This window comes from Haliaeetus albicilla, chromosome 10 (assembly GCF_947461875.1).
Source record: "Haliaeetus albicilla chromosome 10, bHalAlb1.1, whole genome shotgun sequence".
NCBI classification, from domain to species: domain Eukaryota; kingdom Metazoa; phylum Chordata; class Aves; order Accipitriformes; family Accipitridae; genus Haliaeetus; species Haliaeetus albicilla.
This window is the reverse complement of record NC_091492.1, coordinates 29,737,705-29,760,712: the sequence shown is the minus strand read 5'-3', so window position 1 is coordinate 29,760,712 and position 23,008 is coordinate 29,737,705. Positions and strand designations below refer to the sequence as shown.

At 51.2% G+C, this 23,008-nt stretch overlaps 1 protein-coding gene across 1 annotated transcript in view; it reads left to right on the top strand.

Annotated features, from left to right (window-relative positions):
- The first annotated feature begins 14,374 nt into the window (after window positions 1–14,374).
- The window catches only part of RPH3A (rabphilin 3A), a 47,549-nt gene continuing 38,915 nt past the window's right edge, over window positions 14,375–23,008 (top strand). The window contains exon 1 of the mRNA XM_069794616.1: window positions 14,375–14,498. The gene's annotated coding sequence lies outside the window, so the exon portion shown is untranslated. The remainder of the gene's footprint in view (window positions 14,499–23,008) is intronic.

Here is a 23,008-nt window from a genome sequence, read left to right as displayed (position 1 = left end):
CGTGGTGGGCTCTGTGCTTCAGGGTAGAGACTCGCTGCAATGCGTCCCCTCCACACATTTATCTGACGTATCCTTGGAAAGCTCAGGAAAGCAGAGGCCGTGCTGGCTTGCCTTTAAACCAGCAGCAATAAAGCCGCTGTTAATGATGCGTATTTTTAGGAAGTGGCTGGATCGTTACAGCTGGCTTTGCTTTCTTATTATTTTTGCAATGACAAATGGGAAACGGACATGGGACTATGAGTGCCAAACATGGCTGCCTAATCACGGTGCCCTTCCGATTCGCCCCCCCCCCCGTCCCCCCATCCCCTCCTGCAGTCCTGATGGTAAACGATGATGAATGTCCTGCTCCAGCTGCAGCTGCTGGGACCAGAGAGTGGGAGGTTGGGGGGGAAAAATCAAGTTTGTAAAGGTCAGAGTGGTGTTCCGGCATGGCTTGTTGCCTGCCCTATGGCACTATAATGGGATCTGTAAAAGCAGATTTGCTCTCAGATTTTATGTTTAGTTTGCAAACTTCTCCCTGCCAGCTGGGGAGCTCTGGATAAGCAGAGCTGTGTTGAGTTATGTCTCTTGCTCTCCTCCAGCTCACGGTGTGGAGGTGCTGCTGAGAACAGCCTTGAGCTTTACCCATCAGTCATATAGTGAAACGCTTGGCTCTTCTGAAATCCATCTCAAACAGCAGCTTGTAGGCAGTGTAGGTGTCAAGTTAGGACTAGCTGGGAGTAGGGCAGGTTCCCCAGTTGTGTTTGTCAAGAGCTCTGTGCTGCTCAAGTGCATCTCTGCAAAGAAGATCATCTGCTCTTGGAAACATCCTGACTCGGATTGGGTTTTACTTTAAGGGAACAGCTCTCCTGGGTGAGGTGCAGGGTATATACCTGCCCTGAGCAGCCCATCAAGCCAACGCTCCTCCATCACATGCATAGTCATTGCCAAGATAACAGCCCTGGAGGGAAGAGCGAGGGTCCTTCTTGCACATAGAGTGGGTCAAACTCATCAGGAACTTGATGGCTTCTGGAGTATTGTCTTTATGAGCTCCTCTGTTGAGAATGGTCTTTATTTAGAAAGATGGAAAGATGCTGTCAGCACCGCGCTGTGGTTGTCGCCTATGGTCACGTGTGTGTATGGCAGCACATCTGGAGGGCTTTCACAGAGAACCGCTACTGGCAGCGAGACATCCAAAATATTTTGTGTAATGAATCAATAACTCTCTTTTTTTTTTTTCTTTTTTTTTTTTTTTCCCCAGGAATACCTGCTTTCTAGTCCCAGCTCTAGACCTTATCTCTAAACCCCACCCCTCTCTCCCAAGCATGGGGTACATCTCTGAGCAGGGCAGGCTCAGCAGCTGGAGAGCTGACTCTTTGGCCAGCAGGTCTACCCAGGCAATTTTTCTATCCTGCTGATGGGCATTTGGATCTTAATAAATTTTCTCCTATTGGGCACAACCCGGGAGCCGTAACTACGGCAGGGAGATGGAGAAGCTGGGATGCTGCCCTGCCAGCGTGTGTGGCCCTGTTTGAGCAGGCAGCATGACAGCGGGGGCATTCCTCATGCTTTCAGCTCAAACCTGGATGAAAGGCTGCGATTTTCAAAGGCATTGAATAGAGACTGCTGCAGAATTTCATTGCTCTTGATTTCCAACAGACTGGGGCAACATCCTTTGAAAACCCCAGCTTAACCCAAGACAAACCCCAGCTTGCTTTATTTTTTTAATTGGTGCTTTATCCATTTTCTATTTTAAATCGGAGGAAAAGTGAAAAATCTAAGGAGCAGCTGTGATGGCGTGGGCTGGGCAGATGGGGAGGGGAGACCAGCGCCCCACTGACCCGGGCGACTGGAGGGACACACACCTTCCCCATGGCATCAGACCGACAGAGACCCTTGAACAGCTGAATGAAGAACAGGTTTAATGGAAATCCACCAACTAATTTTTCAGAGGATTATCCTTCATAATCACCTTTTAAAATAATTTGGGTGAAAGCAATGCTGCTTTGTGGTTGTTTTAAATTTGGGGTTTTTTTGTTTGGTTTGGTTTTTTTTTTACCTTCCCTGCTCTTGGAAAATAACAAAAGGTGCCGATCTTCTCTATGAAGGTGAATCTAATTAACTGCCATCAGCAGGGCCTGGAGAGCTTTTGATGAAAGACAAAGCGTGAATATGAGGGACATGGGTTTGATCTGTGGCTGCTGCTGGGTTGTCTTTAGATACTCATCTGGATTTCAAATCAGCTTTATCCTCTGTAGCAGGTTTAGTTTTCTGTCATGGCAGCGGCCCATCCCTGCATCGTATCTGTGCAGTATGTATGAAATTGCTCCTTTGCAGAGATTTAGCAGCTCATGAGGAAGAGAAAAGGGAAGACAGCACCATCCTGGCACCCTGCATCCTCGGGTGCCGCTGGTGATGAAATGGGACAATTTCCATGCTCCCACGGGGCTCTCGGGGCCAGGGCTTGTCCGTGAAGAGCCAGAAGGTTTGTACCTCGCTGAGCAAGATGCACTTCACCCAGTGATGAAAGCTCTCACCGGTCACAGTTACCCGTGAACTCATCTGGTTGGGAAAACAATTGCTCTACGGTCTGCTGCTGCCACGTCAGGTTCCTCCCCCAAAGGAAAGATGAGGACAAAATGCCTTTTTTTTTTCTACCCAGAGAATACTCTCAGCTTGCTTTCAGTGGGGATAAGTGGTGACGAAGCAAGTGGAAGTAATTCTCGACTGTCTTAAAGTTATTGACTTTGCAATGATGCTGTGATGATGATTATTTTTTAGTTAGAGATGAGAGAGGTGTGATCTGAGCTGACTGCAGATCCATGCCTTCTAAGGACCTGTTCGCCAGCCTGTCTTTAATCATTTCCATCATTAGGGCTTTACTTGCCTTTTTTTTTTCTTTACAGGAAATCTTCCCCCCACCTTCAACTAAACTAAAATGATGTTTAAAATTTAATTGGCAAATGCCTAATTAATTGCACAGATTAATACAGAAAGCTGGAGGAGCCTTTATGTATAGAAGACAACTTGGAATAGTTTACATTGAAGGAAACTGTTGGTGTGAGTTTACTGTTCAGGGTCTGTGATAAATCTCCAGGAGGAGAGAAAAGGGTGTGAGAGGTCACTGGGAAGCACTGGAGGTTTCCAAAAGGGATCAGTGGACAGAGATGTAGCTCATCTGGTCTCTGCCTTGTGTCCCACTGGGTCTAAACCCAGCAGGATGAGGGCTAACGGGAAGGATGCTCCTGCTTTTGGGAATTGAGACACTCCGCTTCATGGGGTGGTCGGGCACTGGGCGCATCCCATGTGCTGCTGCCTCTCTGTTCCCAAGAGCAGCCTGTTTCTGGCCAGTCCCATGTGGCTTTCGGCTCCAGTGCCACATCCTTTGCTTGGACTTGCCGTATTGCGGTGTTCCGGTCAGCTTCTCCTCAGGAGCATCCCTCTGGTGAAAGCGGAGCACATAAGTGCAGCAGTGAGCTGGGGGCAGAGCTAACAGCATATTCATGGGTCACTGCAGCGAGAGCGCTTGGATGGAGACCCATAATGTGCCTCCTTAAGTGTCCTCCCTCGGGTTTGAGTCATCTCTGGAGGTTTCATCTAACCAGGTTCTTCTCACACCCTCACTCTGGACCCTCAGTGTCTCTGAGCATCAGACCAGGCACCTGATGTGACACATGTCCTTCATGTTCCTCTCTCCTGGTTTTGCCTGGAGGAGGAGGAGGGGGAAGCAGGGGAGGACCACTGACAGCTGTAGCCCAGAGATGAACCAGAAGATCATGTCTGAGTATAAAACTCTCCAGGGAGGAGCGATGAGAGCATTTTTGGGTTTCCTGAGCTGGCTGGCCATGGCCATAGCAGTTTGGGAGCATGGTGGGGAGGAGATGTGCTTCTGAGCCATCAGGAGGTACCGGCCTCAGGCTGTCAGTAATAGGCTTGTTGATGTGCAGAAATCAATCCCAGTTTGTGACAGGTCTCTGGGACAGGAATCGGCATCTTGGCAGACCTGTAGAGGGATGATGCGAGAACGGGGGTGCATTGCCATAGGGGTGCTCATGGGTCCCTGCTGCTCCCAGGCCCTTGCACAGCGCAGGGAGCGGTGGATGCTCCAGGGCCCCAAAATCAAAGGTACCAGCTGAGCTTTCAGGATTAATTCCTCCTTCTCTCACAACTCCTTCCAGACAAGAACACTGACGGCCACCCGCCGTCCTCCTCTCCAAAGAGGTGACATTTGCAGCAGCCGCCTGGCTCAGGCTGTCCTATTATCCCTGCCCAAAGGTAAAGGAGCGTGCAGGCTGGGTACAAAAGGGCTCATCAGCATCGGGAGGAGTGTTTGCTTCTCTGCCTGTGCCTGTTCAGAGACGTGAAGGTTTTGCAGAGGAGGGGAGGCTGGGGAGGAAGGTGCCTCCGCATGCCCAGAAGCGCAGACCTGCTTTTTTTCTTTTCACTCCCTGCGATGCTGCTCGCAGGCTTGCAGAGGCAAACGCAGAGCAGGACCTGGTTGCCCAACTATGCTGGTGCCTTTGGGAGAAAACCTTCTCCCTGGGTGGTATAAAGGCACCAGATTTTGAACGGATGCTGGGGCTCCGCCAGGTGCTCACCCCTCTGTGCTAACACCTGGCTGCTGCCTGGCTGCTTCCTGCAGCTCTCTGCTCCTGTCCTTCTTTCCACCACCCCCAGACGTCCCTGTCACCTTCACCCCCCATAAGGCCAGGCAGGACAGTAGCCTTTTTGTCCACCCCCAGCCACCCGGCAGCCCCTGCACATGGCTTGTGTGGCTGCTACCCTGGGGCTGATGTGAAATGCCCCTGCATCTCCCCCTCCAGCTCTGGGGCTCTGGCCGTGCTTTTGTCCCTATCCTGCTGTTTTTCATCCCAAAGACGTACTCAAGCCAGCCCTACAGCCACCGTTCTCCTCCTCCCCTCTCCGGGGCCAAGGTCAGCAGCTGGAGCTTTTTGTGCATCGGCTGCACTGAGCAGAGCGGTGACTTCCCCTACCCCCAGCCCCAGTGAAGGTTGTAAAGTGTCAAAGGGACTTTGCAAGGAGATGGGGGTGGCAGCCGGCCAGTACGGTGGCTCTGGGCTTCGGCACGTCCTTCCCTTGGAGATGCTGTTGGAGGGGAACGCGTGTGCCTGCAGAAGGCTCCCTGCAGTAATTAGCAAGGACAGAGAGTGATCTGAAGCAGGGTGTCAGACATAGGGTAGCGCGACCGCTTTGGGCTGTGGTGGGTCTGTAGCTTGGGCTGGGACCATGGTCATTGTATCTCCAGGGAGTGGTGTCCCCAGGCCTGGAGCCTGGTGGCCCTGGGGAACCTCCACGCACAGGAAGGAGGCTTCCTAACCCCTGTAATTTAGGTAGAAAAGAAGAGCGAGCTGGCCCCGGTGGGGCTTGGTGAGCCCTGTGCCCTCTCCAGGAGGGGAAAAGTGTCAGGACCAAAATGTCTGGAACCAAACCCAGCAGCACCCAGACATGGACAGCACAGCTCTGCCACGTCCTGCCTTGCTCCTGCTGCTGCAGGGCGAGAAATACCCTGTTCCAGTGCAGGGTTTATACGTAACCTGTGTGTTGTCCAACCAGCGTGTGTCAACTACTAACCCCCCCCCCCCAAAAGCCCGGGTCTGTTGACGGCCTCTTGCTTTGCTGCAGTTTAACCTCTGTCTCCCACACTGGGTGGCATCGGCAGTGTCTCTGCCACCCCATGTCTGTGCTGCCCTAGCTCAAAGCCTCATGTGCATTTGGCCTTTGGATGAGGTGGGCAGCCCGATTTCCAGCAATTTCCTTTTCTGATTGTCCTAATAAGTGATTTTTTTTCTTTTCTTTTTTTTTTTTTTTTTTTGCCTGTTGCAGAGCTTGCTACTGATTTCCCGGGAGAGGAATAAAAGCTGGAGCACAAATACAGCATGGAAAATAACCGTCAGCGGGCATATTCCTTGCGCTGAGGATGGAGCCCTGTTTGAAGCCACAGCAACATGGTGATGTGTGTGTGTGCATCCAGATAGGGTGGGAGGAGAGAGAAACCCCTGTGCTATTTTCACCAGATGTTTTGCCTTTCCCTAGCCCTCTGTATTAATGGGTTTTAAGGCCAGAAGGAATCTTTTAGCCTGAGCTTTGGTATTGCCCCAGCTGTACAACTGCTTTCCCAGCATTCATTATTAGCCCTTGTTATTTAGTGACTTGTCAGCTGGCAGAGCATCCCTGTCAGTGGTGATTCTTTCCTTTGCCTGACATTTGGGCAGCTGTGTGTTAACCAGCTGTTTAGAGATTTAACAGGTTGTGGTGTTGATTTTTATATTGTTCCAGCTTCTTCATCAAAATGTCACCCGTAGTTGAATCAAATGCCCTGTTGTGTTGGTAAACTCATTTTGGAATCTCATAAAAAAGCTCAGGTTGGTTTAATGAAATCTGCTTTTCATAAATGTGTGCTGCCTGGCACTAATTAAATTTCACTTCTTCATTAAGTGAGTCCTGTTTGAGATCTTCCTTTTGTTTGCCCGGCTTCAATGTCAGCCCAACGATTTGGAAGACGACATGGATTGTTTTAACATACAAGGAAATAAATAACACGGCTGTGATTTAACATAGCCTTTTAAAAAGGACTTAAAAACAAAACCCAAAATAAATCTAGAGAGAAGTACTTGGCCAGCTCTTTAAAACCTCTTTGATTCAATTGCTCCATATCTGGCTGATTTTTAAAAAAGTTTGGCATTAATAATCTCTATTTATTGGTTTATTTTAGTTCGTGTTACAATACGAAATGTCTTGGCATACTATGGCATGAAAACATCATCTCATTCTTCCTCTTCCATATTAAATAAGTTCAGTTTCTCTGCATTATCATCAGCACTTCCACCCCATCTGTTGATTACAGGGCTGACACCCCTGCTTGGATTTCTCCATACCTAAGCTGATCGGGCTCAAGGAGGGAGACAATGGATTTCTTCCAAGCGCTGCTTGCTCTTGTTGCTTTTGCTCACTTTCTAATTTAGCTGCTAGCAACTATCTAGTTCTATATATTGTATTGTTTTAAAAAAACTTTTAAAGCTTGATTACGCTTGCCTTCTGAGTGAGGCTTTTATGAATTTCTTTCTCTGCAGCTTTTTAAATAATTAAGTAAACATCCCTAAGCAGTGTCCAGTTCTCTCTTTTTTTCATTAAATTCTTTCTCCTAGCTGACTGGGCCCACCAGCATCTCCAGCTTTTGTGTTATTAGCCCTTTTAGAGCAGAGAGAGGATGTGTGTGTGTGAGACTTTGCCAGTTCAGACTTTATTGTGCCTGAGTACAACTTGAAAAGCAGATGCACCAACCAGCACCCTTACAGACAGCTGCGGAAAGGCTTCGGGTACCCGTCTGCTGCTTTATTTGCCTTGAGAGAGATGAGAAAGCCGAGCGATCGTTAGCTTAACTTGCTCTTAAAACCTAAATGTTGCCTCTTTGCTGCTCCTTGAGTCTCTCTTTGCTGCTCCTTGAGTCTCTCTTTGCTTTCCTCAGTTTAAATCTGCTTTTTGGATCTATTTTAGTTTTCAGGGGCTGCTAGGAGCAGCCCTGGGGGCTTGCAGTGCTGGACCGAGGGCTGGACCCCGTGGTCCCTTTGGACTTTTTGGAAAGCTGATGGCTGTGCAGATTTTGGGAGGGGGAACAGCACAAGAATCTGACCTCACGTCCAGAGGTTTTGGGGGGGCAGCTGGATCCCCAGGCCTGACCCCCCCTCCCTGTGGGCAACTTCCAGGGTGCAAGCGTGCAAATGGGTGCGAGCACCCGCGTGTGTGGGCACAGCAGGGGAGCTGTTGACAAACACATCCTACAGAATCTGCCTCTGGCAAGTGTTTTTATGCCTTTAGATTATTCTCACGCAGTGCCTTTGGAAAGCCGTTAGTGGATCATTTTATGGGGGGCGGGGAACCCATCTCCTTTGAGAGGACGCATTACATTTCTTAAACTGCGCCGCGAGAGTTTTAAGTGTGCTTTTAAAGTGATTTGCTCTGAAATATGCACTTGGTTTGTTCCCCTCTAATTTGTCTTTTCTCTTGGGGTGGAAGAAGGAAGAAGAGGAGGAAGAAATGCTTCAGCCTCGTGGGGCAGTTTAGCTGGGAGAAAGGTGCATAGTTCGTCACAGTCCTTCAGGCTTTTAACATCCTTTTAATTTCTTTTTCTGTCCTCTCACCCACCTCTGCTACAACCTTTAAGCCCCCGTTTGATGGCTGTATAGCATGAGACGTGTCCTGGCTCGCTGGGAGATGAGACTTCTGCTCCCTGCGGGCTGGGGACAGGCTGCCCCATTAGTTTGCAAAGCGCCGGTGCCTGACGCCTGTCCCCAAAATAACACCGACACAGCGTGGTGGCGAAGGAGAGCCATCCCCCGTGACGTCCCGTTCGAAGGGAGCCGACTCTATCCGGCATTAATAGTTGAGGAATATTTTTCCTTGTCCTCAGGTTGATGAGGTAATAAATAACTGCATCTGCTGTGTTCAGCTTCTTTACGGGAGCTGCTAGTCACTGAGTACTGGAAGGCAAGGTGGGTGGTAGCATAGGCTAGGAAAAAAGAAAGGGGAAAAAAGAAAAATCAAACAGTGGAAGAACCCAGTTTGCTTTCCCCTCTTGCTTGTTGTCTCATCTTTCTTGATTCTGGAATATTTAGCAGCTTCTGGAATGTGTTTTTGAACTCAGTGGGAATTAGGGGAGAAAAAGAGAGGAAAATCCCCAGGATCTCTCCTTCCACCACATGTTTTAACTGGATGATGTGCAGCTCCAGTGGGTGCCTATTCTGTATTGATCAGCAAGTCAAGAACCAGCACTTAGGTGATCTCACCACCCATCTGCAATGAATCCTATGGAGAGCAGGACAGGAAGGGTTTTATTGCAACGAGGTACCCAAAAGGATAAATGCTGAAAGCAATAGTGCCAAAAGAAAACAGGGCCAGACGCTTTGCTGCACCGGGATTTATTTCTCTCTCTCCCACCTCCGAGCAGGCCCAGCTGGGTGAGGGCATGGGGCGGCTGGTTCCAATCGTGGCATGAGAAGTGTGTCCTTGCTGCTGCGTCCCTCTCCCCATCCCGGCAGTGCAGGAGCCGGGGAGCAGCTGGTTGAGCTCAGCTCCGTGCACAGCGGCTTGGCCGGCTGTAGCTGCTGGCTGGGTGACGGGGAAGGTCCATCCCACCCAGTGGAGCAGTCCCTGCTCCGACAGCTTCATCTCAAAGCACAGCCCTGCCCAAGGGATGCTCTAGCAGACAAGTGGCTGCTTGTTCTCTCCATCTCCCTGCCTTTAATTGGGGCAGTGTCCACCCCTGCCAGCCCGGAGCTGTGGCTCTCCCCCTTTGTGGGACACTGGGAAGAAGCGCAGGGTTTTCTTCCAGCTCATGGGGGGATTTCTCCCACCCCAGGTCCACCGTCTGCACTGGCAGGAGAGGAGCACCAGTGGCTGCCAAAGCCACTGGTGGGAGGGATTGCTGCGTCACCCCGTCTTGATTTACTACAGCCCTGTTCCCACTGCACTGAGGAGCAGATGGAGACATTCGGTCCTTCTGATTTTGGGGCTTTGCAGAATTCCACAAACATGCTGCTTTTTTTTTGGGGGGGGGTGTCTTAAATCCTTTTGAGCAGGGAAGCTTCAATGAATTTTAAATAAGCTCTTGAAGCTGTGCATTAAAACCTAACGAGCCAGAATATCAATTATGCTGATGTAAATGAGGAGTAGCTCCAGGGAAGTAAGCGGTGGCTTTGGGTTGATGCTGGTGTCGAGAGATCAGGACCTGGCTGAGCAAGGGGGGCAGAATTAAATCTGTTTTCTTCTTCCACCCATCAGGGTCATGGCTGAGCAGGGGGAGCCTGAACAGTGAAACCCTGAAGGTGAAGAGAGTGAGGAGCTGGCCCTTCAGAGGAGACTTTAAAATCTAGGGTAGTTGGAGATGCAGGAGACCTCTGGTGTCCTGGTCTGGGGAAGCCAAGGATATCCCACACCGAGCATTGTCCTGCTCTGGGGCACAGGCAGAGCCATCGCCTGCTCGGACCTTCATTGCTCAGTCTTTGCTGGCACCTTCGTGCTCTCTAGCTTGTCTTGCTGCTTCGGCTTTGGACACCTCAGTCTGCGCCAGTCCCTCTAGCTAAGAGGAGTGGATCTGGCTGGTTCTCCGTCCTGCAGGCTAATGCACCAAAATCCTGATCTTTCCTGCAAAGTCCCTGTCTCCTCTGGCTCATCCCCATCAACTCTGATTAGAAAAAAGGAGTCACCAATTTTCCTTGCAAGAATCCTGCCTCTTGCCAACTCGATGGGGATTATTGATGTTATATTTGTCCTGGCCGTTTAGGAATTGAAGAGCATTTAGCCCTTCTAAATTTCATCTTTACCATTTGCATTTGAGCTCGATTTTCTCTCTATTAAGTTTGATAGTGCTTGCTGTTTTCTTTCATGTAGCAATTAAACCCCCTAAATGCAAATGTAAGTGCAGTTTGGCCAAAAGCTACATCCAGCACCATTGACTCCAGTGTTTGCAGGCTCTGCCCCAGGCACCGTAGCAGACCTTGGTTTTGGGGGTTACTGGTCACCGCTTTAATGAATTTTTGACAGTTCTTGAAAGGAAACCTCTTTCTTTTATAAGCCAGCTTTGATAGCGCAGAACTAAATCACTGGAAGAGATTGAATCTGGGTGGCTGATGAGTTTGTGTTTAACCTCTTGGCCTGGCTCAGCCGGCAGCAGGGAGGGCTGGGCTCTCCCAGCCTCGGTGCTGGGTCCAGTGGCAGCCCAGGGCTGCTGAACATCACGGGATGGTGCAAAGATCATCCCTGGTTCAGCTGTGCTTCTCGGTCCTCCTTCAGTGCTGGATCCCTCTTAGGGAATGGGAGTCATCACCTGGGCATGAAGACAATGCAAACTCTCTGTGGCCAGGGGAAGGAGTCACATCTCCAAAACCATCTTTGCTTTTTGCTGGTTTGATTTACGGTGCAGAGCATCTTTGTCATGAGAAGAGCCTTTGGGAACAGCTCTGGCACTTCACAGCAGCACCCACCCCAGGTGTCATCACGCTTTTGGCTTTCTCTGAGCATCCTTCAGAGCTGTCCTCTGGGGAGATGTCCTGGCACGGTCCTGCCACCCTCTCCAGGGGACTCCCAGGGATGGGGACCGCATGTGTGAACACCTTGAAGCCTTCTCCCCAGGATCTTACTGCACCCTGGCTGGCTGTGGAGTCTGCTGTGACATGGGCTGCATCTCGCCCTGTCCTTGGTGACATTTCTCCAAAAATCTGAATGCTGCGAGGAAGCCACCAAGACGCGTGGTGCACATCCTACAGAGCACTGTGGGAATGAGCAGAGAGATCAAATTCCACAGAGAAAGCCTGGGAGGAGTGGAGAAGATCTAAATAACTGGCATTAATCCTGAGGCTGACACATGACATGCATCCATGTTATAGAGGAACACACTGTATGCAGGGAGGAGATAGGAGCTTTTATCTTCTCCATGTAAACCTTCTTCCTTCGCTTTCAAAGCATGCAAGAATTTTCCCTGAGTGCCCAATTTGGCGAGCACAGGGCTGGGTTTTGACTTCACAATGAGACTCTGAGGAGCCCAGAAAATCCTCTTTTTTAGTTGAAATCACTGCTTATTGGCATTAGGTGGATGGTAACTTTGCATCACCATTGCCTGCTCCTCGGCACGTGGGTTTGGAATGCTCTTGGGGAAGGATGGCCAAAATTTTTTGGCGATGAGCTGGGCTCCAGGGAGACAGCTGGGTCGTGGTGGTAATGAAAAGCATTGCCAAGAGTCCCCAGGATGCTGCTGGGACAGTGGGATGTGGGGTGAGCTAGAACTGCTTGCTGCAGCCTTGCTGGATGCAAACAGTCTCCAGCTCCAGCTTCGCCCCTGCAAGCCAAACCGAGCAAGGATTAGCTGATACCTGACAACGGACAAAACATGTCCGTCTGGGATTCACCGTGGCCTGGCAGGGCTGGGGTTGGTTAATTAAACCATCAGTGTCTGCAGCGCTGGTGTGGCATCGCTACAGGAATGGCTCCGGGATGCTTAACCCTCCTGAGGTCAGCCCCAGGCATCTGCAGAGCATCTTTCCTGAGCCTGCTTTCCCCAAAAACGCAGGCTCACGTGACAGCACTGCTGCCTTGTCCCCATCCTCCAGCACGACATGAACTGTCGAGCCACTTGATAAAGGATTAAAGGTTTCAAAGGTAATTAAGTTCTTACAAGTTGGTGTGCTTAAACAGCCAGGCAGAGGAAAAAACACGTCTGCTGGAGAGCTGTTGAAGCAGGCGCTCAGCCTTTATTAGACATCAGAGAATCTACTCAGGACCCCACAGAAGTGGCCTGTGGCAGGGGGGAGAGTCTGCGGTGCCATGTGGTCTCCGGGGGAACCCCAAGATTAGGAGACCTGGGGGGTCCTGACCCACAGGGAAGTGCTCCTGGAGCTGTTGCATGGGGTCTGCACGAGGCAAACCCAGCTGGGAGGGGGGAAAGAAAAGCAAAGCGTGTATTTAATCTATTTTGGGAGAAACTGAAGCCGACTGATGCTGTAAGGAGGAATGAATCAAGGCAGGAGAAGTGGGATGTGAGCGGGAGAGGGCCGGTGCGTATCTTGGGTGTTACAGAATTGCCATTTCCAAAACATCCCAAACTTTTGTATTCATTAATTTAGTGGCTGATGCTGCAGCAGATAAATCCAGGGCAGGTTTGTAAATGCTGCATTGCTGGCAGCCAAAACACAAATACAACCTGAACGGCTGCCAAACAGTAAAAAGCAGGAAAAAAAAGCTCTGTGTCAGGATTTACAGCCCTAGAAAAGAAAAGGCTACAGCAGCCTGCTCGGGTGGGCTGGGAAAGGGCTGGCCCGGCCCCAGACTTCCCTCCCCGGGGGCAGATATTGGGAGGATGGAAAGAAAAGCCATTTTCAGCCTATCCACAGCACTGAGGGGGTCCTGGAAAGGGATTTGGTTGTTTCTCAGGGCTCTACGATGCTGTAGGCTGAGAGAAAGCCACATTTCAGCAAGTGGATGGGTGCAAAAATGTGTAAAAAAATCTGTTTGTGGTTGCAGGTTTGGTGAGTCCCGTCCTGGCCGGAGCATCGCTGCCGCTCGCCCAGCCGTGGGCATCCCGTTCAGCCATCACCGCCGCTTCTGCCCAACCTGAAACACACTCAGAGCCCAATTTTTCTTGCAGTCAGGGCTGGTTGTGCTGCTCGTCGCTCGAGGTGCCTGGCGTTTCCTATGATAGGACTTTGGTTTTCAGCTGCTTGTCGCTTTTTTGCCAAAAATATCGAGGCTGAAATCGTAGAGCTCTTTCCAAGAATAAAGGGAAAGAGGAAGGCGAGCTCTTGCTTTGCAGGTCATTGCAAGCAGGCAGCAAGTCATCAGCACCAGCCCCTGCCTTTCGTTCCCCTTCTGCAGAAATGGGAAAACGGCTTTGTGTTTAATTAATGCCGCCTATCGCAAAATACCACTGCTTGTCTGTGCCAACCTCCCTGCTCGCAGCTGTGTTAACACAGAAACATGGTATTGCTGCTGCAGTGGTTCTTTGCCCACAGTCATGCACTATTTCCTTTTTCCTTCCCTTTTTTCCTTCCCTTTTTCCCCCTCTTTTTTCCTTCCATTTTTTTCCTTCCATTTTTTTCCTTCCATTTTTTTCCTTCCATTTTTTTCCTTCCTTTTTTTCCTTCTTTTCCCTTCCATTTTTTCCTTCCCTTTTTTCCTTGCTTTTTCCTTGCTTTCTTCCTTCCTTTTCCCTTCTTTTTTCCTTCTTTCTTTTCTTCTTTTTTTCCTTTTTTCCCCTTCTTTTTTCCTTTTTCTTTCCTTCCATTTTTTCCTAGTGGGTAGGTTTTACCTTCCTTGAGCGGCTGCTGCCTGTTTGGAGCAGGGATCTGCCTGGTGCCTCCCATCCATCTCCAACAGCTCAGATGACCCCATGGGTATCTCATGCCTGAGTCAACATCCAAGGATGGGCTGGGGAGGACCTTTCCCCAGCCAGCAGCAGGATGGAATTTCTCCACCTGCCCCATGGGGAAAGCTACCCTGGCATATTTCATACTGGGCTCCAGAAGTCAGAGAAACCAAAGGACACGAAGAAATTCAGAAAAAAGCAGAGGACCATGCAGGACCTGGTTGACTTCCAGTCCTGGGCGTGTGTCGTCTTCTGCCAGCTTGGATTCGTGCCTTTACCTGTTGGGATGGATAAGGAGGTGTTTTGTCCCATGGTGCAAGACTCAACGCTGGCTGGTTGGTGTTCTGCATGTCTAATTTATTTCACTGCAAAGGCACATAATGATGCAGATAAAAGTTATTGATCTGGCGGTGCTGGCAGCAGCCGCTGAGCGCAGCCGTGCCACTCAGTCCTGCCTGTCCCCAGTGCCACCCCAGGGTGCTGGGACATGGTGGTAGGAAGTGGCACAGGGTGCTGGGGCCCCGCTGAGCCCGCAGGAGAGGAGAAGGAAAAGCGATGCTGCCAAAGCAAAGGTTGAATTCATCAAGACTCCCAGATCTGATCCTCTGAACTGCAGATCATGGTCAGGTTTTGCATGGAAATTCAGGTGAGGTTTTGCAAGTACGTTTGCGGGTGCAGTCCTATGGACTCAAGCTGCAGTGGGGGGTGTCCACGGGCATAAGCTCATCCTGGGTTATTCTAAGGTCTATTTTCCTGCTGTCTTAAAAGGAGGCAGCTCTGGGACAGGCTGGTTCTGTTCATGTGTGGTCTCTGCCCCAGGGATGCTGGCTGGAGCTGTGAGCCCGGCGGCATTGTGGCATGTGCCACGGTGTTGTGGTTACGGTCACCCTTCCTACCCTCACTTGGACCTTGGGGGCAGCCAGGCACAGGCACAGGACCTGGCACTGGGGATGCTTTTGCCAAAGCTCCGAGGCTCTGGGGAACGTGTGTGTCCCCAACTGTGTCACCTCCCGCCCACGGCCAGGGATATGCTGGAGCCAGAGGAGGACGTGGCGAGAGATTTAGGCCACTCATCAGGATGCACCATCCACCGTGTGTCGAAGCTGTGGCTGAGCTGTCCCTGAGATGTCATTGGGACACCAGGGCTGTGGCACGGCCACAGATTTACCTGAAGACAGATTAAGGAGGATACGTAACTCCCTTTGCTTCCTAAGCAGGGAAGAGGCCGCCCAGCTCTTGCTCCCGTGATTGCAGGCAAGAGGTGGCCGCATCCAGCCATAAACAGGAATCCCGCTCTTCCTTCTGCAAATGCTTTCAGACCGGCTGTGGGGACAAGCAGAGGAGAGGAGGGGGCTGCAGGGCAGCAGGACATGGCCAGCAGTGGCTGTGCAGACCACAGTCGTGTGGACGAGGAGCTCAGGAAATAATAGCAGAGTCCATTCCATGGATGCAGGTGTGTCTGAGCAGTCTTGGAAATCAGGTCACTTTAATCTGTTCCTGGAAGAAAAAATAGATTTAACAAATGTTTCTGAGATTAGTAGCTGTGAGGGCACTCAGAGCAGTCAGAGGCAGCTCCCAGCTGGCACCCAAGGGAGCTGAAGCTGCAGATGTAGACAGGCCGTATTTCGGGTGGGCTTTGCAGGAGGATGGGACAAGTGACGGAGCATGTTGCAATGTGCACATTTGCCTCTGTTAATTTAATGAGGGGCTGGTCCTGACTGTCACTTCTTCAGTGGCGGTCTGGGGAGGCACCTCAGAAGACCCTCCTGGCCTTGGCGATGCTTCTGGGGGTAGTCCAGGCATGGGGACTAGGGCCAGCCAGCCCCACAGCTGCATCCAGCTCCCCTGCCCCAGTTCCTGAGCTCTTGGCAGTGCTGGCATTCCTGACCAGTGGAGAGGCCTTCTCCATCCTGCTCCGTGCAAGCCTGGATGGTATCTTGCTGTGCTCAAGGCTGACTTTCTGTAAGGAGAAAATAATCAGGAGGGAGGTAGTTTTTCTTGCAATAAGCCCAATCCATGCCATCCTTTCACTGGTGCCAACCTTTGGTGTGTTGGCACCGAGGTTCTCGCTGGAAGTGCTGCATGCTAAACCCCAGGCAGCTGTTCCTCACAGCTGAATTTCTTCCTTCCTGCCCTATCTCCCACTTCTCATGCAGGGATGCAGAGATGGGTCAGCTTCTTACCTGGAAGCACTGACTTGTGAATGTCCACTGACGTCCGTGGATGTGCAGAGATTTATAGCTGCAGGGCTCTGGGCTGTCATTCCTAATCTGTCAGCCAGCGTGGTGCTGGCACTAACAGGGTGCCTCCTCCCAGCTCCAGGGACCTTGTGCTGCCTCTGGCCAAATCTCCGTGGCTGGGTGTGGGCTGTAGCTATTGCCAAGTCACTTGCTCTTCTTCAGTTATCTCTTGGTCCAAATAGAATGTATTTATTTTATCTTAAAATTTCCCAGTGCAATAGTTTGAGGGGAGCATCCGTCTCTGGCTTTGGCTGCGTCTGCTGAAGAAAGTTCGAATACACCCAAACACCCAGATCTAATCCTCTGGGAAAGAACTGCAAATCGCGGTCAGGTTTTGCATGGAAATTCAGGTCAGGCTTTGCAGGTGCATTTGTGGGCCTATTGGAGCATAGGGTGGAAAGGTGCTGCCCGTGACCCTGAGGCCAATGGCCAGCCCAGCACCAGTGGAATCATACTGGAGCATCCTTTGGGGACTGGGATCGAATGAGATATGTCAAACCAAGCACTGAGCTCAAGCTGTCTGCGTCCTGCCTTAACCCTTTTGCCTGCAATCATCCCCACTGCCAGGGAGCTGGGAAAATCTGCGTTTGCAGCATTATAGCAGGAGCAGCCACTCGGTTGAGGAGATGCTGCCCAGAGTCAGGGCGAAGCCTGGAAGTCCCCACATGGGAGGTGGTTCTCGGGCAGCAATGCAAAAATTAATCACTTGCTGTTATGTCCAGGAGCAATGTTGACCTTGTGTGTCTGTCCATCAGGCGAACGCCCAGCAATACATTTTATGATGTGGCTTCTATGCTGCGCACCTTTCTTGGGTCACAAGTCCAGTCACAGCATTTTATCTTCAGCAGGAAACCTCAGAGCTATAGATCTCCACTAACTGACTGCAGTTTGCCCAGCGATGGGTAACTTGTATTTATTGGTCTGATCTGGGTGACTTTCTCTGACCTTCTGCACGTTTCTCCTGGAAGAAGAATCGTACAAGTACCCTCCTGTGAGGATGCTCAGGTTGGACCCGGGTTTTTCACTAGGGGCCTCTTTATCCAGGTTAACGGAATTGAGCACGAATACACGTTAACTACTAAGGAGCGTTTCTCAGCCTGCTGTTTTCTCCAAGTGTTTGTGTATTCAAGAATATCAAAGCACTCAGAGGCTGTTTTTCCTTTAAGCAGCAGCAATAAGACTCCACAGCACTAAAGATCAAAGCACCTAGCTCTGGCATATCTCAAAAACTCTCCTCTCCCTTCCATGCAGATGAGATGCAGGTGTTGGTGAGAATATTCAAGCAAAGATATTCCAGGTTTAACCCTTCCCAGGTGCTGGGAGATTTGCAGAGGCTCCAGCTTGCTCCGAGGCCGGCTGCGAGGAGCTGCTTGTCCTCGCTGGGTGAGTGGAGCATCTCAGCAGGCTGCTCTTAGCACAGTTTGCTGTCTGGCTTGTGCATGGGATGAGAGATATCTCCTGGGTTTCTTCCCAAAGCAAGGCATGCTGGTAGCAAGGGCAGCTGTAAATACACCATCCACATGTCCTGGGAGTTCCAACCAGCCAGTTTTCAGCTCCGGAGTTAAAGCCTTGAGCTACGGGCCAAGAAACCTTTCCATTTGCAGCCTCGTCTCCCAGTTGCGTGAGAAACTCAACTGCTGCTACTTTAATTTTTCAAAGCAAATCGTTACCCTCAAGGCAGCGGCCTGAGCAGCAATCGATATCCTGCAGGTTTTGCTGGGAAATAAAACAAGCTGGAAATCAGCCCTTTGTATAAGACGGTTGCCGGTGGCTTTGGGCTGAGCGTGGCCCGTGGGCGCGAGTGGATGCTGAGCTGGTGCTCCCCGGGGACCCAAATCGCAGCCCCTGCACCCTCCGCCTCCCCCGGAGCTGCCTGTCTGGGCTGGGATTTGCCCCTGGGAGCGGCCCCAGCAAATCATTCCTTGCAGGGAAGACTCGACAGCCAAATCCCTTTGCAGCGGTGTCTCGCTCACGCTGTCATTTGGGTAGGACTTGACGACAATATTGATTTCTAAGCTTGTTAAACAAGCTGCATGTGCTGGAAAAAGTCCCCTCTTGCTCAGTCCCCATGTAAGTATAATGCATGCTGATTTAACCTCTTGATCACCATGTGAAGAATAGAGATTTTGGGGCGATCAGACTCATCAAGACTTTTGCTGTGGATTCATATGGAAAAGGGAGCATGTAGGGCACGGAGATGGGTCCCCACAAAAACCTGCTGTCCTACAGCCCTGCACAGCCACGTCCCCAGTGCCAGCGCCGGGAAGGGACCTCAGCCCCTGGACATGGTGGGTCCGGTGGGGCAGGGGCTGATGCTCAGTCCTGGAGCGTTACAGGAATGTCTCCCTGAGGCTCCTTGTGGGTTTTAAATATTATTGGTTTCCTTTCTTGTAAGAGGGAACCTTCTGCCTGGGTTGACATCTTGAATCAAGGGGCAGAGCAGCATACCCAGCGTGCAGGAAAAGGATCCCGCTAAAAATCAGAGAGAGGAGAAATAATAACAAATGAACGCAAAAGGGTAAGACCCATCGTGCCCTGCCAGGGAGTCCTTGGACAGGATAAGGACCAGTGGTCATGGTCACTGCTACTTGAAAAGACCAAGAAATTATTCTGTCGGTCTGGCTCAGGGGCAGCCATGGCGTCTCCGGTGTCTCGGTGAGAAATGCTGTGGTGACCGAGCGCTGCCATCCCTGCCACCTGAGCAGCCTTTCTATTTCCATCCTGTGGGTCTGTGTGTGATTCCCAGGCTGGGGAGGGATGGGGGAGCCACCAGCTGAAATCTGCCTGCGTGTTTTGGCAGAATGGGAAGATATTCTGGGAGTCAGGCTGGGGAGCGAGCTGACACCTGCATGCTGCCACTTGCTGCTGGGCTGGGCTTTTCTCTCCCGGTGTAAAATTTCCATTTGGAAGCTGCTGGAGAGTGAGATAAGAGCAGGGTGATGCTTCTCTGCTTCAAAGTGGAGCAGCCCACCTGTCTACGGGAGAGTGTTTCCAGGTTTCTGTGCCTGGCTGGGAATGTGGCCGCCTGCCTGGATGTCGCTATTCGCTGTGAGTTAATGATTGCAGATTGAACAAAAATCGCTGCTGGAGGCTGCACCTCCCAGGCTGAGCTGGGGTTTGGTGTCCGTTATCTCTTCATATAAAATCTGGTGTGGGACAGTTATCCTCGGTCACCAGCTGGAGGCAAGACCCAGTGCCACTGAGCTGGGCCAGGCACCGGGTCCCTGTGGGTCCCTGTTCAGGCTTTCCGACCCATGCACGGGTACGTCTTGCTGCACCCACCCCAAATGCCTTTGGAGTTGCTTATTTTGGGGGTGCAGCATTGCCTCCCCCAGCTCGCCCCGTGCATTGCTGCGGGTGCCCAAAGGAGCGAGTACGGGGCATGCACAGACCCCCGGGTTTGCAGCCACCCTCTCGCACCTCTTCCCCTTCGGCTGGCGGCTGCGACAGCCCAGGCATCTCAGCCTACGGCCGTGGGAAATGGGAAGTGGAGAGACTCTATTTTAATACGCCGCTGTGGGTTGGTGACCTAGAAAAGCAGCTCGGAGAGCAAGAGTGTGAAGTCCAACCTCCCCCGCTGCAAGCGTGGCTGCTGTGCCGCTGAGCACAGGGTGACCTATATAAAGCGATGGAAAAGGTGTCGGGGGGTACTTGTCCCCCAGCCCCGGGGCTGCAGCTCGGGACCCTTCTGTGGGCACCCCGAGCACCATTGCCCTGGGCTTCAGAGGGGATGAGAGATGGATAAATGAATAAAACCCCTAGTTTGGCAAGGATGCGGCATAACCAGGCATGCAGGGATGCAGTGGGTGGGATGCAGGCAGGTCCCTCCGACTGCCGTGGGATGGAGTGGGTCCGTCCCAGCGCTGGAGGGTGTTACCAGCAGTGACAACTGTTGTTATCGAATATATATTGGCAGTGGCGTAGTACAGCTGAAGCTCTGCGTTCATGGTTGGAAGGGGAGATAAAGCTCCTTCCTGCCCTCTTTTTAACGCGCCCTATCGGAAATAATTTAAATAATTTAAAGCTTACAGGCACATGCTCTTTGCAGTCTCTAAAATGAAATGAAGCCCAGTCATTTTCAGTCCAAACCAGTAAGTTTCTGAAACGCTGTATTCAGCTGAGTGGAAGACATGCCAATTAATTAAATCAGTAAATAAGTTACACTAATCCCATTAACAAAAGAGGAGCTGGAGATTAAATCTTTTATGGCACTTACTGAAAAATTAATGCAGGCAGTCTTTTAGGAAATATATTCTTTCCATCACCTCTCCAAGGATAATAGTGCAGTTATATAGGACAGAATGTTATCAGAAATGAAAAATGAATGTAAAACTAGCACATATCATATTAAAAGAGTGTAATGAGCTGCCTACAAGATTGAGCTAGGCCTGCTGAGCTTGGGGCTGTGCATCGCTGCTGGGACCATGGGCTGAGCCTGCAGGCTGGGCTGGGCGTCTGTGTCCCTGCCTGTGCCACCGCAGGGGCTGCAGGAAGGGGAGATGAGGGTGCTGGCAAGGGATTTGGGGTCCCTGTGGGTTTCCTTGGGACTTGGTGGTTCCGGGGTGAGGTGGTAAGTGGGCTGGGGAGGGGGATTTTTCTCCTGGGGTTGCCAGCACCTGGGATAGGTGGGCTGCTGAAGTCCCCTCACTACAGACACTTTCCTGTGTCCCCAGTAGCGATGGGGCTGGCGAGGGCTGACGTGCTGTGGACATGTGCAGGGGATGGGAAAGGGCATGCCAGCATCCGCACAAGGTGCTTTTCCTCCTCTGTTTCTCCAGCCACTGCTTCTGCAGAAGATGAGAATCCCTTGTTACCAGTTCTCAGTGCAGCTGGGTGTCCCTGTGACACCCTGGCATCCAAATCAAGTGGCAAGGGGGAAAACTTGCTTTCCTTTCCCTTTTAATTTTTATTTTTTATTTATTTTTATTATGGCACTTTAATCAAGGGGAAGAGCATCCCCAGGGGCTTGGCAGACCCAAAAGCTGTGCTTTCTCAGGCTGCCCCAGACCAGCTTTTGGGAGCCCTAAAACACATCCTCTCCTCCCCAGCAGAGACTTGGTGGGAACGTGACCCATGGAGGTGTCATCACTGTGGCACAATGATCCCCTCGTGAGGGATTTTGGTGCTCCTGGAGCTGCCTGAAGGTTTTATAACCTTGTCATGATGTGTTGATGGTGTTAGGGGTGGTGATGCCCTTCCCTGGGTCTGCGGCATGTGGCTGTAACAACCGTCACCTCTCTGCATGGAAAGCTGCTGAGAACCGGGATGCACCCATGGGTGCATGGGGAGAGGGGCTTGGCTGTGGCACACACTGTTCTTTGAAAGCTGAGCCTGCACCTCCCAGATGCCTTGACCTGCTGTTACAGTTGTTTTTTGTGTTTATGTATTTAGCGTAAACATCCCACCCAGTGCTGAGTTTAATGGGAAGAGAAGCTGCCCCACGCTTTGTTTGGTGGGATTTTATCTCCTCTGGCTTGTGCCTTGCTCGTTATTTTCTGAGCCACCAGGAGCTTGGGCTGGAGGGGGACAAGGTGTTAATTAAATAGTGTGGATCTGGCTGCATACTGTGGAGGTCCCAAGGGAGAATCTGATGGCTGGTTTTCTCCTGCTCTGGCCTAAGTCTTGGCTTGGCATTTAGTCCTCTTGAAAAAGTAGGTGCAAACTCTCTGGTCTGCAAAGTGCTGGGCACAACTGCCCCGGTTTTGGCTGCCAGGGTCTGTCCTGCTGCTCAGAGAGCTCGAGCTGGTGCCCATCACCCCCTTCTTCATCCTCGTCTCCCTCTTTTCTCCTCCACCTCATTCTCCAAAGCATAGTTTACCAGTGAGGAGCTGTGCCCGGCAGCTGGTTGTGGATTTCAGGTGTCGGGCAGTGGGTCCTTTCCCATCTCTCTTGCATGTCAAATAATTAAGTCAGCACTAAAGCACTTGGGTTGAGTGCAGTGGAGAGCACGTGCTAAGGTGGTTGGCAGTGAGTTACGATGCAGCCGGCACGTGTTTCTTGCTGTCATGTCCCAGGGAGCTCCTGGGGGCATCCTTTGGGATCTGCGGCCAGGCAGGCTTGCGGGGGGGAGTAGTTCGGCTTTTAGTGATTTACAGAAGCGAAAAATGCTCTCTTGGGCACCCGAGCTGCCATCAATCATTTTAATTTAACTCATGCAACCGTGCTTGGAGCTGTGGCTGTGAGGGGAGGGCTTGACATGCTCGTGGTTTATTTTTCCTGGTATTAGAGTCAGCAACAGCAGCTGTTACTCAGCCCTGAGCTTTTGTGTGCTTGAGCTCTGAGAGTTTATAGATTTCCACTGGAATGCTTTTAATCCCAATTAAAAACATTGAAGAAAAATTGTTTTATAAAGCTCATATTCCTTTTTCCATGGTACTGCCCGACTCTGCAGATACCAGAGGGATAACCCCAGTGCTGGCTCATCGCTGCCTATTTTCTGTCCAGCACTTCAATTAGGTGCAACTAATTGGTCTATAAAACAAGGGGAGAGGTTTCCTCCCAGAGCATCCGAGCAGTGGTGCAAGGATGGCAACAGCTGAGTCAGCAGTATGGCACGTGCAGCGCTTTTGATGCTTTAATTTGCCTGTGTGGCCGTGTTTTCAGTGCACTGCCATCAGGCTGTGCTTGTGTGGCCACGCTGCCCTGGGGGAAAGCGATCAGTCCCCAGCTCCATCCCTGGCTCCATCCCTGGCTCCATCCCTGGTGCCAGCTGCAGCCAAGGACAGGAGACAGCTGAGGTGAAGCCTCTCCACCACCTCCAGGTCTGGTTCTGGTGCTGATTTGATGCCTGGAGCTGTCTGTAGCCATGAACTTGGTTTTATTCCTCAATTATTCCCATTGAAATCAGTGGGGTTGCCGATGGTAATAAACCCAAGACTGTAGGTAGTGCAGGATGGAGGCTCGCTCGATGCAGCGG